Below are 14,544 nucleotides of genomic sequence, written 5' to 3'. Positions count from 1 at the left end.
AAAAACTTTGTTGCTGTCTGCCCCCCACCCCCAACCCGGCAAGCAACCATCATTAGAAGCAATCTGTAAAATATTCACTGATGGACTTATCCTCCATGAATAACACCTAATCCTCTTTCATGAATATAAGAGCAGTCAAGCTGGATCAGATAAATGTTCCAATTAGTCCAGCATCCTATTTTACACAATAGCTTGTTAATGTTATCTATTAGTGGCCACCACCAATGCTGCTTCTAAACTGTGGAGTCTTGTGAGCAAACATTCTACTTCGTGAGCTACTGGCATTAAAGTTGTGAGCAAGCCATTTGGCTACTGCATAAATTAGTTTGCTCTGGGGCCATTTTCCCTGAGCTAAGACAAAAATGTGTGAGCCAGAGCCTACAAAACGGTGAGCTAGCTCACACTAACTCAGCTTAGAGGGAACACTGGCCACCACTACTACCTGGAGCAGTAAGTTTCATAGTTATACACTGTATGAAAAACTACTTCCTTTACTCTGTTCTGAGCTTACTCTTTCAAACAAGAGCAGTCTTAGTGATTCTAGGGCTCTGCGCAAAAGCCCAAGCTGGGGACCCAGAATCACTGCCTCCCTTCATTGTAAATAGGATGTTCTAGGAAGATTAGGCCAGATTGCAGGATTTGAAGGACAGCCAATATATATACTAAATACCAGGGCTTTATTAGCAGCAGGAACTTCTTTGCATATTAGGCTACACCCCCCCCCCGATGTAGCCAATCCTCCAAGAACTTACAGTAGATGAAGATGAAGAAGAAGATATTGGATTTATATCCCGCCCTCCACTCTGAAAAGTCTCAGAGTGACTCACAATCTCCTTTACCTTCCTCCCCCACAACAGACACCCTGTGAGGTGGGTGGGGCTGGAGAGGGCTCTCACAGCAGCTGCCCGTTCAAGGACAACCTCTGCCAGAGCTATGGCTGACCCAAGGCCATGCTAGCAGGTGCAAGTGGAGGAGTGGGGAATGAAACCCGGTTCTCCCAGATAAGAGTCCGCACACTTAACCACTACACCAAACTGGCTCTCCAGTAAGCCCTGTAAGAAGAGGTCTGTAAGCTCTTGGAGGATTGGCTTCATCAGGGGGGTGTAACCTAACATGCAAAGGAGTTCCTGATACAAAAAAGCCCTGCTAAATACCATATCCAGGGCTTTTTTAGCAGCAGGAACTCCTTTGCATATTAGGTCATATACTCCTAGAATCACAGAGTTGGAAGGGATCTCCAGGGTCATCTAGTCCAACCCCCTGCACAATGCAGGAAACTCACAAATACCTTCCTCTAAATTCACAGGATCTTCATTGCTGTCAGATGGCCATCTAGCCTCTATTTAAAAACCTCCAAGGAAAGAGATGTAGTCAATCCTCCTGGAGCTTACAGGGCTCCTAGTACAGGGCCTCCTGTAAGCTCCAGGAGGATTGGCTACATTAGGATTGTGTGACTTAATATGTAAAGGAATTCCTGCTACAACCCCCCACCCCCCACCACCCTGACCATATCCAACTCTCTTCGTTGAATGTTATAGGACAGTGATCCTCAGTGTTGTATCTACAATCATCATGGCACCTGACAGTGGATTCCCTGGAATCCATTTGTTTCTTCCACAAAGCATCTATCTTCCAAAGAAAACTTGCCACCTCACTTGAGCAGGAGGCACTTGGAAACAACTGTGTGTGTGTGTGGCTACAGAGAGCACACATTCAGAAACAGCTGTCTCTGTCATAGGGTTATGCTTGACACAACTTTTCAGCATTTTATTATTGATTCCAACAGCCAATGGCAGCCATTTTAGAACTGACCCTGAACCGCCAGATAACCACAGTTTATATTGTGATAGTGTCTATTCCCTTGTCCTCAAAATTCTAAAAGTGCCTATAGCTACAATGAGACTGGGAAACACTTCCACAGGAACTGAAAAATATGAAATTTAAAAGCACAGTGCATCTTTTCCCCCAATAAGGGCACTCCTTAGCTGCACACTGCAATATTTGAAAACATCTACAACCACAAACCTGTATGTTTTAACCTACATTTCCCTGTTCAATAAAACATGGTGGGAAGAACTGGCAGGGAGAGAGCTTTTCTCCTATTTTTACACTGCTAAAACTTCTGTTCACCTGAAATTTGGATCATTTGTACTACATAACAAGAGACATACTACGTTACATAATGAAAATACAAATAATCTTGGTTTGATGAGAAATATAATGTTCATGGTTTTACAAAGTACATGACATGTTTTAACTACACCACTGTTGCTATAATAATAAATAAATAAATCCTTTGATATGTAGTGGCCAGGGAGGCAACTAATCAGTGATTTTACTCAAATTGCATGCTTTCTAATGGCAAATGGCTTTGGTTCTTTGTCAGGGGACCTTGTGAAGAAAAACCCCCTTACAGAACATCATAATCACCAACTTGGTTGCCAGAGCACCTGGAGAAGTAACTCACAAACATCTGGCCAGAGAGTGTGGGTTAACCTATCCAGGGGTGAAAGGGACTTATGCAGTACTAGCAGCCATAACACTACAAAGGTACTCAAGACTGGTACAAGAGTGCCCACCAGGAGAACGGATGGCTTCCTGTCGTTCTGTATGACGTCTATCCCGGCCATGGAGCGGAAGAGACTGCGCCGCCAGGAGCTATCCAAGTGAACAGTTTTGAAGCTGACCATAGAATCCACTGTGGAGGGCTAACACCACACGCAGCCATCTTCCTACCAGGCCTGACTCCATTCCAGCACAGTGGACGGCTCACGTACTCGCCAGATGTCACCTTAGGGTGGCCATAATGTCTGAAGGCCAGCCAGGGACACCTTTGGGAGGGGGAAGGTAGGGGTGTATGCGTGCAGAGCGCGTGCGCGGCCGGAAACAGGAAGTGACGTCACTTCCGGTGACGTCACTTCCGGTGATGTCATGCCACCGCCAGAAACAGGAAGTGACATTACTTCCTGTGACATCATTTCCCCCGCGCCACCTGCCGGAAACAGGAAGTGACATCACTTCCTGTGACATCATTTCCCCTGCGCCACCTGCCGGAAGCAGGAAGTGACATCACTTCCTGTGACATCATTTCCCCCAAATGACATCATTTCCCCCAAATGCCACTGCCGGAAACAGGAAGTGACTTCACAGCACTTCCTGTGACGTCCCCAAAAATCCCCAAATATCACCGCCGGAAACACCAAGATTATTTATAGAGAGGGAAAGGGGGAAATAAAGTTAAATAAAACTCTTTTTTTACTTTTTTCAAAGTGAGAAGACTAGAGAGAACGGGTTCCACACTGAGAAGCCAGTCAGATTCCAGTGAGATTCCAGTGAGACTGTGCTGCATAATGCAGACTATTTATTTTGTCCTGTTTGCTCTGTTGGCTCTATCTGCGCCACCTTCATCACTTTCGGGGTGTGGATCCCCCAGTGGGGTGGTCTCCCGACTCCCTCCGCCAGCTGTTTCTGATAGCCCTGCGCCCCCTCTTTCATTTGATATGTGTCCCGTGCGGGTGCCACCCTCCTGCCGGGAGATGCCGCAAAATGAGCCCCCTTGAGGCTTATGGCAGCAGGGCTCGGGGGAAGCGAGCTAGACTGCTGTTCTTTTGAGGGGTTATAGAGTGTTTCGAGCCCGTCCCTGTGGCATTGGTCCCATCGTTGTGGGGCCCAGGGGGCCGGCGCAGCAGCACGCCGAAGCAGCCTGTCACTAATAACACAGGTCGAGATGCGGGACAGGAACCCGGAAGTGACCGACAGGCTGCTTCAGCGTGCCGCTGAAGGTGGGAGGAGGGAGGGATGGAAGGAAGAAAGGAAGGAAGGGAGGAGGGAGAGAGGGAAGGAAGGAAGGAGGGAGGGAAGGAAGGGAAGGAAGGGAAGGAAGGAGGGAAGGAAGAAAGGAAGGAAGGAGGGAGGGAGGAAGGAGGGAGGGAAGGAAGGAAGGGAGGAGGGAGGGAGGGAAGGGAAGGGAAGGGAAGGAAGGAGGGAAGGAAGGAAGGAAGGAAGGAAGGAAGGAGGGAGGGAGGGAGGAAGGAGGGAGGGAAGGGAGGAGGGAGGGAAGGAAGGAAGGAAGGAAGGAAGGAAGGAAGGAAGGAAGGAAGGAAGGAAGGAAAAAAGAAAGGGAGGAGGGAGGGAAGGAAGGAAGGGAGGGAGGGAAGGAAGGAAGGGAGAAGGGAGGGAGGAAAGGAAGGAAGGAAGGAAGGAGGGAGGGAGGGAAGGAGGGAAGGAAGGAAGAAAGGAAGGAAGGAGGGAGGGAGGGAGGAAGGAGGGAGGGAAGGGAGGAGGGAGGGAGGGAAGGAAGGAAGGGAGGAGGGAGGGAGGGAAGGAAGGAAGGAAGGAGGGAAGGAAGGAAGAAAGGAAGGAAGGGAGGAGGGAGGGAAGGAAGAAAGGAAGGAAGGAGGGAGGGAGGGAGGAGGGAGGGAAGGGAGGGAGGGAGGGAAGGAAGAAAGGAAGGAAGGGAGGAGGGAGGGAGGGAAGGAGGGAGGGAAGGAGGGAGGGAAGGGAGGAGAGAGGGAAGGAGGGAAGGAAGGAAGGAAGGAAGGAGGGAAGGAAGGAAGGAAGGGAGGAGGGAAGGAAGGAAGAAAGGAAGGAAGGAGGGAGGGAAGGAGGGAGGGAGGGAAGGAAGAAAGGAAGGAAGGGAGGAGGGAGGGAGGGAAGGAAGGAAGAAAGGAAGGAAGGAGGGAGGGAGGAAGGAGGGAAGGGAGGAGGGAGGGAAGGAAGGAGGGAGGGAGGGAAGGAAGGAGGGAAGGGAGGGAGGGAGGGAGAGAGGGAGGGAAGGAAGGAGGGAAGGAAGGAAGGGAGGAGGGAGGGAGGGAGGGAGGGAAGGGAGGAGGGAGGGAGGGAAGGAGGGAAGGAAGGAAGGAAGGGAGGAGGGAGGGAGGGAGGGAAGGAAGGAAGAAAGGAAGGAGGAAGGAAGGAAGGAAGGAAGGAAGGAAGGAAGGAAGGAAGGAAGGAAGGAAGGAAGGAAGGAAGGAGGGAGGGAAGGAAGGAAGGAAGGAAGGCCGGCCGCCCCCTCCCGCCAGCCGCTCCCCCCTGGCTTACCTTGTTCCGGGCGGCTGGTGCTGCTGGCGGGGCTGGCGGCGGCTGCGGCGACCGGGGAGGCGGCGGAGAGGCCGGCGCCTCTCCGCAGCCTCCGCAGGCCTCTGGAGGCCCTCCAGGGACCCGCGGCGGCCTCTCCACGACCTCTGCGGGCCTCTGGAGGGCCTCCAGGGACCCGCGGCGGCCTCTCCGCGACCTCCGCGGGCCTCTGGAGGCCCTCCAGGGACCCGCAGCGGCCTCTCCACGGCCTCCGCGGGCCTCTGGAGGGCCTCCAGGGACCCGCGGCGGCCTCCCCGGCCTCCGCCACCGCCGCCGGGCCCCGCGCAGCGGGCGGGGAAGGTGGGGAGTGAGGGAGCCAGTGTCCCTGCGCGTGCGCACACCGCCGTGCGCACGCGCAGGGATGCTGGCTCCCTCACTCCCCACCTTCCCCGCCCGCGTGCACGGCCCGCCGGCTCCCCGCTGGCTATACCGGGACTTCTAATGGTCCTGGTATAGCCAGCCCCGGAGCCGGGAATTGGTGGCCAGAACCAGGAAAGTCCCGGGAGACCGGGACGGTCTGGCCACCCTATGTCACCTGTGCCTGCAAGCAATCTACCCACCCAAGGAGTGGCTAATCATCCAACCGCCACTGTCTTTGTTTAACGGAACTCAAGACAAAGACTAGTGTCAAGGAGAAGACAGAAGAAGAGGAAGACCATCTTCAACCAGAGCCAAGTTCCTTTGTATAGACTGTGTATTACCTAGGCAATGATTTGACTCTCTTTTGTCACCCTTTTAGATAAGTTTGATAGTCTTAAGTATCTCCCCACCCAGTAATCTCTCCTATTCTTCTCCCCAACTGTCCTTTTGGAGCCTCACCCTGGTCCATTTCATCCTGAAAGTTCACTCAGGTATCCAGGATCCAAGCAAGTCCATTGGTCAGGAATGGGCACCCAATTAGGTGACACCAATGAACTTCCTATTGGCTATCGTAGTAGTCCAGCCCTCATGGTCACTGCGAAGCCTATCCTTTTCGTGAAGTCATGTATCAGCTGACCACCTTCCTTCTCCCTCATACCTCCCATACCCTAAGGGCTCAAGAGAGTCCTTATAACCTGTGGACTAGCTACCCACAGGTGTGCTTCTAGCAGTAATCCAACTTCCGCTGCCTAGATCCATCCCCAATTCTAAGGCCAAGTTTCGGGTCCCCTCTCCCACTTCCTTGCTCGTCATCATTGGAGCCTTCCTTGAAGACTATGATCGGTAAATATCACCCTGTTCGTCTACCCATGTGTTCCCCTCTCTCTCTATCTATTTTTCTTAGGACTGTATGTATGATTTTATGAGTATTTTATCTTGTATGAAAGCCTATATTTTCTGAATAAATTTTAATTGTTTTTACTTAATTAGAGTCCCTAATATATTTTAAGCATTAATTTCTGGATGTGGAATCTTGTATACACCGGTAAAAGATCTTGATTAAGCCAGGTGCCCACCTGACAATTCCCCAACCTCGTTTTGAGGGCATTTTGGCTTACAACCTAACTAAAGTAGGCTACAGGCATGTTCTCCCAAATGAATTAGGATCAGCTATTATACAGTGACCTCTTTAATACAATCATAATGTCATTAATTACCACTAGTGTTACATGGTCAAGTAGATAGATAAAATTATTACTGTTAGTATACCAATAGTAATTATTATAGTTAAGCAAGCAGTAATAACTACAAGGGCTTGTGGAAAAATCAGGGCAGAATCAACAGCTGTGTGCTGTGTAGCAGCCAAAGAGTCAATCCACAGGCTCAACCACCTCATTTATTTGAATTGCTTCACTGGGCATGCAAAGTGTTAGTACAATATGACATCCGGATAAATAAAAGTATTTACATGGTGCTACTTTGACAGAGAGCAACATGAGGGGTAGACAGTGACTTTGGGTAATCAGGAACCCTAGATAATGAAGGTTGTCATGTATTTGCAATTTGATTGTTCTCAGTGCAATTCCAGGGAGTTTACAGCTATCTGCATTGATCTGTCCCTTCAAATCTCTGTGGCAACTTTAGAAGCAAGGTTAAAATACAAAAAACTGACTGATAAGAGTACGGCTATAGTCAAGAAAAGCACAGTATGCTTTATTTCCCAGACTGACCTTTACAGGTTTTTGAGACCAGAGCCCTGTAGACTTCCCATCAGAGTTGTTTTTCATTGTACTGTTCTGTTTCTCAGACCTGCGGAAACTTTAGATAAATGTATACCATCATCTCAGCTGACACATGATCTTCTTTCATTTCAAGGCTTGAGAAAATGCTCAAATGCTAAAGAAACAAGTAGTCACTAGTCCACAAACCAGTATACATAATAGACAGGAACTTACCAGAGTTGAAATCCGTAAAATGTTAAGTAATAAACTACTTAGAGACAGGGGGGGAGGGCAAAATTTTATTTATTTACTTAGAAAATTTGGAGTGCAATCCTGAGGAGGAGGGCTGAAAGTGCTTTGGAGGCAATCTTACTGCTATGCCAGTGGGAATGGGAGGTATGCCACTCTAACCCCTTCCCCACTGGCGCAAATGTGGCTTACTCCCGTCTGCGCACACCACAGCGTGCATCCATTCCAGTCCTCAGGCGAGCGCAGCTCCGCCTAGCCAGCAGCACAACTGGGGCGTAGGAAGGTATGCCGGTGTGCGAGTGAGCTGGACTAGGGGCGTGGCTGGCATTAGGTGGCTTCCTAAGACCGCTCAGCCCGGGCATGCCCCCTGTGAGAGGCATAAAGTTACGGCAAGGTAAATCGTGGCAGATCCCATAGAAACCCATGTGCCCCGAAAACAAAGGTTCCCGGCGCTCCTGGCACAGCCTCAGAAACGCTCAGGGAGCCAACTAAACGGTGCACCAATCCCCGCATCCTCTGGATGGGGTGAGCCCCCTGTCTAAAACCCAATCACATCCCCCCTCTTCTACAAAGGATGCTGGTCCTGCCCCACACACCCAGCCATGTAGCAGGGAGATTTGCCAGGGAGCTCTCTGCCACATGGACTTAGAGCGAGGGGGGCACTTTGGTGACAGAACTTGTACAGCGAATTTGCTTAGACAGTATAGGGCTGGCACTTCGACTTGCAAGGAGGGGAGTGAGGGCTCTCTTCTGTGGCTAACTTCTTTTTATTGAGTCCAAACAGGTGTCCGAAGCTTGGTGGGCAGAGCCAGTTGCACCCCAATGGTAAGTGTGAGTGCATGCTCCAAACTCACCCCCCCCTTGTTCACAGTGACAGCGTCTCTGGCACTGGACCCAGGCTGCAAGCCCAGGCAGGGGCTCTTTCCGTGGCCCCCGCATGTTGCCGGAGGCCCCCCCTCAGTCTGTCCTCTTCCCCGTTCCCACCCCTGGCAGGGGAGGTCTGTCAACTCCTTTGATGCCTGTGGGGAGGTGTGTCAGGGACTGTCCCTTTAAGAGATTCCCTCAGCACAACACGTGTACATGCTGCAACTGCCACCCCTTCGGGTGCTCTTGATCTCTGTTTCTGTTTTGCAGGTGGGAATGCAACAGAGAGGCTTCCATGTGGGGCACTTACTCCCCCCCTCTTCTCTGTCAGCTGTTCCCACCCCCCTCTTGGAGTGAAGCCCCTTGGCCGGCAAGAATGTCTGAGTTGTTTCAAGGAAACTTGCACCTAGGAAAAGTGTTGAGATGTGCTGTGTTCCTTGTCTCGTGTGCGTGGTGCCTGCTGAACATTCCCTCTGCCCCTTCCAAGTGTGCTGTGTGAAGTGTTCCATCCGTCAGTGGGTTCTTTGGGGGTGGGGTCACATGTTTCATGGGGAAGGGCTGGGGCTTATGAGCCACCTCCATGAGAGAGTGAACAGGGGAGCCCAGGGGTTATTCCCCTCATCATCCCATGGCACAGAGCAGAGGGGGGGGGGGTGCAGGGGGGCAGGAGCTGGGCACCTGGCTGGCAACTCGCACTCTGTGTCCTTCTGCCAATGGGGGTGGTGTTCCCGGCAAGGGGGGCGGCAAGACTCTATGTCCGTGCTGGGCAGTGCTTTCCTGTGGGACTTCGACATGCCATGGCTCTGTCTCCTCTGTCCTGGACACACATTTTGCCTGGTTTCCCTGACTGCAGACTCCTGCACTACGTTTCCCCTGTCTGTGTATGGCTGGGGGGGGCATGACTTCTCTCGCCTGCTTGCCACTGGCATGAGTCTCTGATGGTGGGCACAGCCATGGGACTGGCCAATCCTGTAGCTCACACTTCCCCTTCCCTGCCCAAATCGCAGCAGCATGCCAGGCTTCTCTGTCACTCTTGCACACATGCCTAGCCCAACCCCTTTCCCCTCGCCGCATTGCTGGGACTTTTCCCCCTTTACTGTGCCCATCTGGCCATGACTGGCTCAGGTCTCTGCCGAGGCGGGGTGGGGAAGGTGATCAGCCTCTCTGGGGCAGCCTCTTTCCACCCCCGACTTTCATCTGTCATGGTGCCTGGTCAATCAGGGGGGCTTAGGCTGGCCCTCCCCTCCTTCTGCATCTGCCTCACCCGCAAGCTCCAGCGGGGTTGCCATGGTGGCTGCCAGGCCTGCAGCTGCCTTATGCCTCTCCTCCCCACCCCTATGCCTGCGCATGCTAATTTCCTTAGGAACTTGATGAGTGCCACCTGACATGCACCATGGCCAGCCATAGCTTATGTCTGGATTGGACTGCTGAGTTACATCACTAGGATCAGTATACAAATTATTAATAATAAACAGCCATAAAAATATTAAAAACAGTCAGGTTGTAACAAAGAATAAAACAGTTGCTTAAAAATGACAGCAATAAAATGGTTGTGACTCATCAGGCTAGAAACAAAAATAATTTTAGAAGATGGAACCCCTTAGATATAACTCTGCATAAAAATATGTTTGGGCGATGTCCAGTGGTAAAAGAAGAAGAAAAGGTTGGATTTATACCCTGCCCTTTACTACCTAAAGAGTCTCAGAGTGGCTTACAATCTCCTTTCTTTTCCTCTTCTCATAACAGACACACTATGAAGTAGGTGGGGCTGAGAGACTTCTACCAGACCTGCTCTTGAGCAGAATAGCTCTGTGAGAACTTGTGACTGACTCAAGGTCATATCAGCAGTTGCATGTGCAGGGGTGGGGAATGGGGAGGAGTGGGGAATCAAACTCTGTTCTTCCAGATAAAAGTCCATGCACAACCACTATACCAAATTGGCTCTCAATTTCTATCCCGCGGAGAGGGCGGGATAGAAATTTAAAGTAATAAATAAATAAATCTAAGATTCTTACAGAAACGTATCATATAAAGAGACTGTCATTCCTTTAGATCTCAAGGAAGTACTACTGGGACTAGTTAATGCATATAGTCCAAAAGTCTGTATAAAGATGATTTTGATATAACAGGTGCAAAATTGTTACTAGCAAGATAAAAACTGGAAAATTAGTAACACCTTACCATCAAGTTTTGCATTGAAACGTCTGGGGTATTGCAAAACTACCAAAAATTATCAGAATTTGTTCATATTTTTCTGACAAATTTCTGACAGGGGATTTTTCTTAATTTTTTTTTTTAATTTTGGAGAAAGGAATAAAATATGATGTTACATTAGTATAATTGTGTCTCCCTTTTGTATTAATGGTGGAAATTAGTAAATAGTCAAGACTGAATGTTAATTAAGCAGTTATTATACCAATAGGCTTTAAATTTTGTATTTGTAATACTGCAATGATTGTTCATTTGTAAATTTTGGAATGGGGCTGAGTTAGTTCAAAATTTGAAAATGCAATCTGACATTGTATTGTATTGTAATTTTCTTCTTTTTGAAATATAAATATACATATATAAATATAAATATACATACATACATACATATATATATATATATATATATATATATATATATATATATATATATATATATATATATATATATATATATATATATATATATATATATATATATATATATATTGGCCTGGTACCTAATAGACAGTATAATAGGCTCCAGGTGGTGGAGAATCATAGAAACATAGAGTTGGAAGGAACCTCCAGGGTCATCTAGTACAACGAGGGCTACTTGCTCTGAGTTGGGAAATACTTGGAAATTTTGGAGGCGGAGCCTGAGGACGGTGGGGTTTGAGGGGGAGGGACTCAATGGGGGAAGGAACTTCAATGGAGTATGACAGCATAAAGTCCACTTTCCAAAACAGCCCACTACTCCTAGTGACATCTGCTCTGTGCCCAGAAGATGACAAAACCCTCCAGGATCCCTGGCAAAAGTAGCCTGGATAAAATCCCAACTCTGGACTCTGTAGACATTATACATTATCATTCACTTATTAGTATCATCTTAACTTTCCAGGGGAATATTAATAACACTTAGCACTTGTTTAGCATTCTTTGAATATGTGAAGTATTTTAGATTCATTATCTCAAGAATTACCTGTGAGGGTAAGCCAGTATTGCAGTTGGTGTACTGAATCTAGGTATGCCAACTCTGGATTGGAAAATCCCTGGAGATTTGGGGGTAGAGCCTTGAGAGGATAGACACCTCAAAGAAGTATAATGTATAATGTGTCCACCCTCCACAGCAGCCATTTTATCTAGGGGAACGGAGCTCTGTCATCTGGAGGCTGTGCAAACCAAATGGGAAGAACACAGTAAAGTTGAGAACCTGGAGAGACCCATGTTCTATAACTACATGTAATAAACAATCAATAGAACTAATTTTTCATAAACACTTCAAAAATTAAAACAGCTTGATGCAGAGAAAAACAATTTACTTACTAATCAATTCTCCAAATACCATACAATTTAAAGCACCAAGCGTATAATCTCACAAATTCATATAGATGCTCACACAAAGAAGGCAAGGATACAATGAACCAATGGTGAAGTATGAATCACTTAGAGAGTCCACCAAGGATGGAAAATTCCAGTGAGTGAAGTGCCCTTGTAGGTGCAGAAACCTCTCTGAAAAAAATAGCGATGTTGCTGTACAAAGACTGCTGTGCAATGAAGTAAAGACTCAATGAACTGTTGTTTATAATGACTCTTGAAATCTTACTGATGCAAATCCAAGAAGACAAAGAAATAGAAGGATTAAAAGTAAAAGGATTTACTTATAAATATAGGGCATTTGCAGATGATATAATGTTTATAAATGAAAATCCCATACAAGTAACACCTTTGTTGTTAGTTAAAATACAAGAATATGGAGAACTGGCAGGACTTTATATTAATAAAGAAAAATCAAAACTGCTATGTAAAAATATGCAAGTAAGCAAACAAAAGGAACTGCAGAAGCTAACAGGTTGTGAAGTTACCTCTAAGGTAAAATATTTGGGTATGGAGATAACAATGAAGAATATTGACTTGTTTAAAAACAATTATGAGAAGCTATGGTGTAAAATGGATGAAGATATGATAAAATGGAATAAACTTAATTTGTCATTGCTTGGCAGAATAGCTGCAATTAAGATGAATATTTTGCCAAGAATAATGTATTTGTTTCAAACTATTCCGATTGTGAAAGACAGTAAACAATTTAATAAATGGCAAAGGAAAATTTCAGCGTTTGTGTGGGCTGGGAAGAAACCAAGGATTAAAATGAAAATCTTAACAGATGCAAAAGAGAGAGGAGGATTCAAATTACCAGATTTAAAACTATATCATGAAGCAGTTTGTTTAGTGTGGATAAAAGAATGGGTGATGCTGTTAAACAAAAACTCTTAGCATTTGAAGGTTATGGAAATAAATTTGGCTGGCACGCTTATATGTACTATGGGGGGGGGGGGGAAGGATGGATGTTTTTTTCTCTCACCATTATATAAGAAACAGTTTATGAAATACATGGATGAAATATAAGAAATATGGGGATGAGAGAAAACCATTATGGATAGTGCCAGCAGAAGTAATAAAAATAACAGCTGAGATGGGTGAAGAAAAGTGGTTGCCATATAATCAACTATTAAAAATACAAAGTGGCAAAATAGAATTAAAAACCGCTGAAGAGCTGAATAATAAATATGATTGGTTCCAAATGCAACAAATAAAGAGCTTGGTGAAAAATGATATTAAAACTGAAGGAATAAGAAAAGAGCAAACAGAAATGGAAAAAGTTCTGCTTGAAGACAATGAAAAATTAATTTCAAAATTATATAAATTACTCTTAAAATGGTCTACGGAAGATGAAGTAGTGAAATCTCAAATGATTAAATGGGCAATTAATGTAAATAAAGAAATACAGATGGAAACTTGGGTATACTTGTGGAAGAATTCGATAAAGCTTTCAACGTGTCATAGTATTAAAGAGAACTGTTTTAAAATGATGTATAGATGGTATATGACTCCTAAAAAGTTGGCAAAGATGAACAATAAGATGCCAGACAGATGTTGGAAATGTAAAAAACATGAAGGTTCTTTCTACCATATGTGGTGGACTTGTGAAAGAGCAAAAAAGTATTGGCCGATGATTCAACAAGAAATATCTAGGATCTTGGGATACGAGTTTAAGAAAGTTGCAGAGACTTTTCTGTTGGGATTACAAATGGAAAAATTTCCAAAAGATAGAACTATAATTTGGTACTTGCTTTCAGCTGCTAGGACATTGTGGAAGCAAGAAATATGGGATTGGATTGTAAAAGTTATGACATGGAGTGAAATAGACAAATTAACAAGAATTTTAAGAGACTATGACTTAGAAGTTTTTAAGATGGAGTGGAAAAGTTTATAAGATATGTAGAAAAAGAATGGAAAATAAAAGGGCATGGGACAATTTTTGATAATGATTAAGCTTTAGAAGAAAGAAGAATATTAATCTTGGTTTTTATTAGTTAAGGGTACCTTTAAATATTAGTATTTTAAGTAAATAACACCGGCGGGTCAAGTAACGGGGGGAGGGGTGGTTAGAAAGTAATATATGGGATAGATAAAAAGAAGTTATTAATGATGCAAGAAATAGATATTGTTACCATATGTTACTAAATAAATAAAAATTGTTTTAAAAATGAACATAAAACAAAGTATTGATGATTAAGTATTGCTGATTTGATGATAACACGTTTTCTAGGTAAAAAACATCCATGTTTTGACATCAACCTTCATCTGACCAAATTACTTCATAATATCTGGAACTAATGCTCAAAAAAACTGTGTGCACAATTAGTCAGTTTCTCTCAATGGCATTAGCGGTTCTGACTAATTGTGCACATAGGTTTTTTTGAGCATTGGTTCCAGATATTATTACATGTATTTATAGTTCCCCACCTGGAGGCTGGCAAGTCTATTTGCCTAAATCCAGACAGTGAGTTCAAAGCATCAGTGAGTTTTGATTCAAAGTCTTCCTTATTCACATGTTTGACTCTTTCATAGGTAAGCTTCTGAGAGGTTTTTATACCCTGGACCATCTTCAGCAATATTGGCTCCTTTGCTTCCACTTACCATTCCACTTTGTTTTCTATTGAATGCTGTACCAAAATGGCATTACCCTTCACATAAGCAAAGGGGCTATAATATAGATATGTGTTTTGTCAAAGAAGAGTTAGCT

General features: G+C 45.7%; 1 pseudogene; it reads right to left on the bottom strand.

Moving 5' to 3' along the window:
• The window catches only part of LOC132575528 (uncharacterized), a 55,435-nt pseudogene extending 47,090 nt beyond the window's left edge, over window positions 1-8,345 (bottom strand).
• Between the last annotated feature and the right edge of the window lie 6,199 nt (window positions 8,346-14,544).

The sequence above is a fragment of the Heteronotia binoei genome, chromosome 7 (genome assembly GCF_032191835.1).
Source record: "Heteronotia binoei isolate CCM8104 ecotype False Entrance Well chromosome 7, APGP_CSIRO_Hbin_v1, whole genome shotgun sequence".
NCBI lineage: Eukaryota > Metazoa > Chordata > Lepidosauria > Squamata > Gekkonidae > Heteronotia > Heteronotia binoei.
The sequence above is the reverse complement of the archived record's forward strand: the minus strand, read 5'-3'. Positions and strand labels throughout refer to the sequence as shown.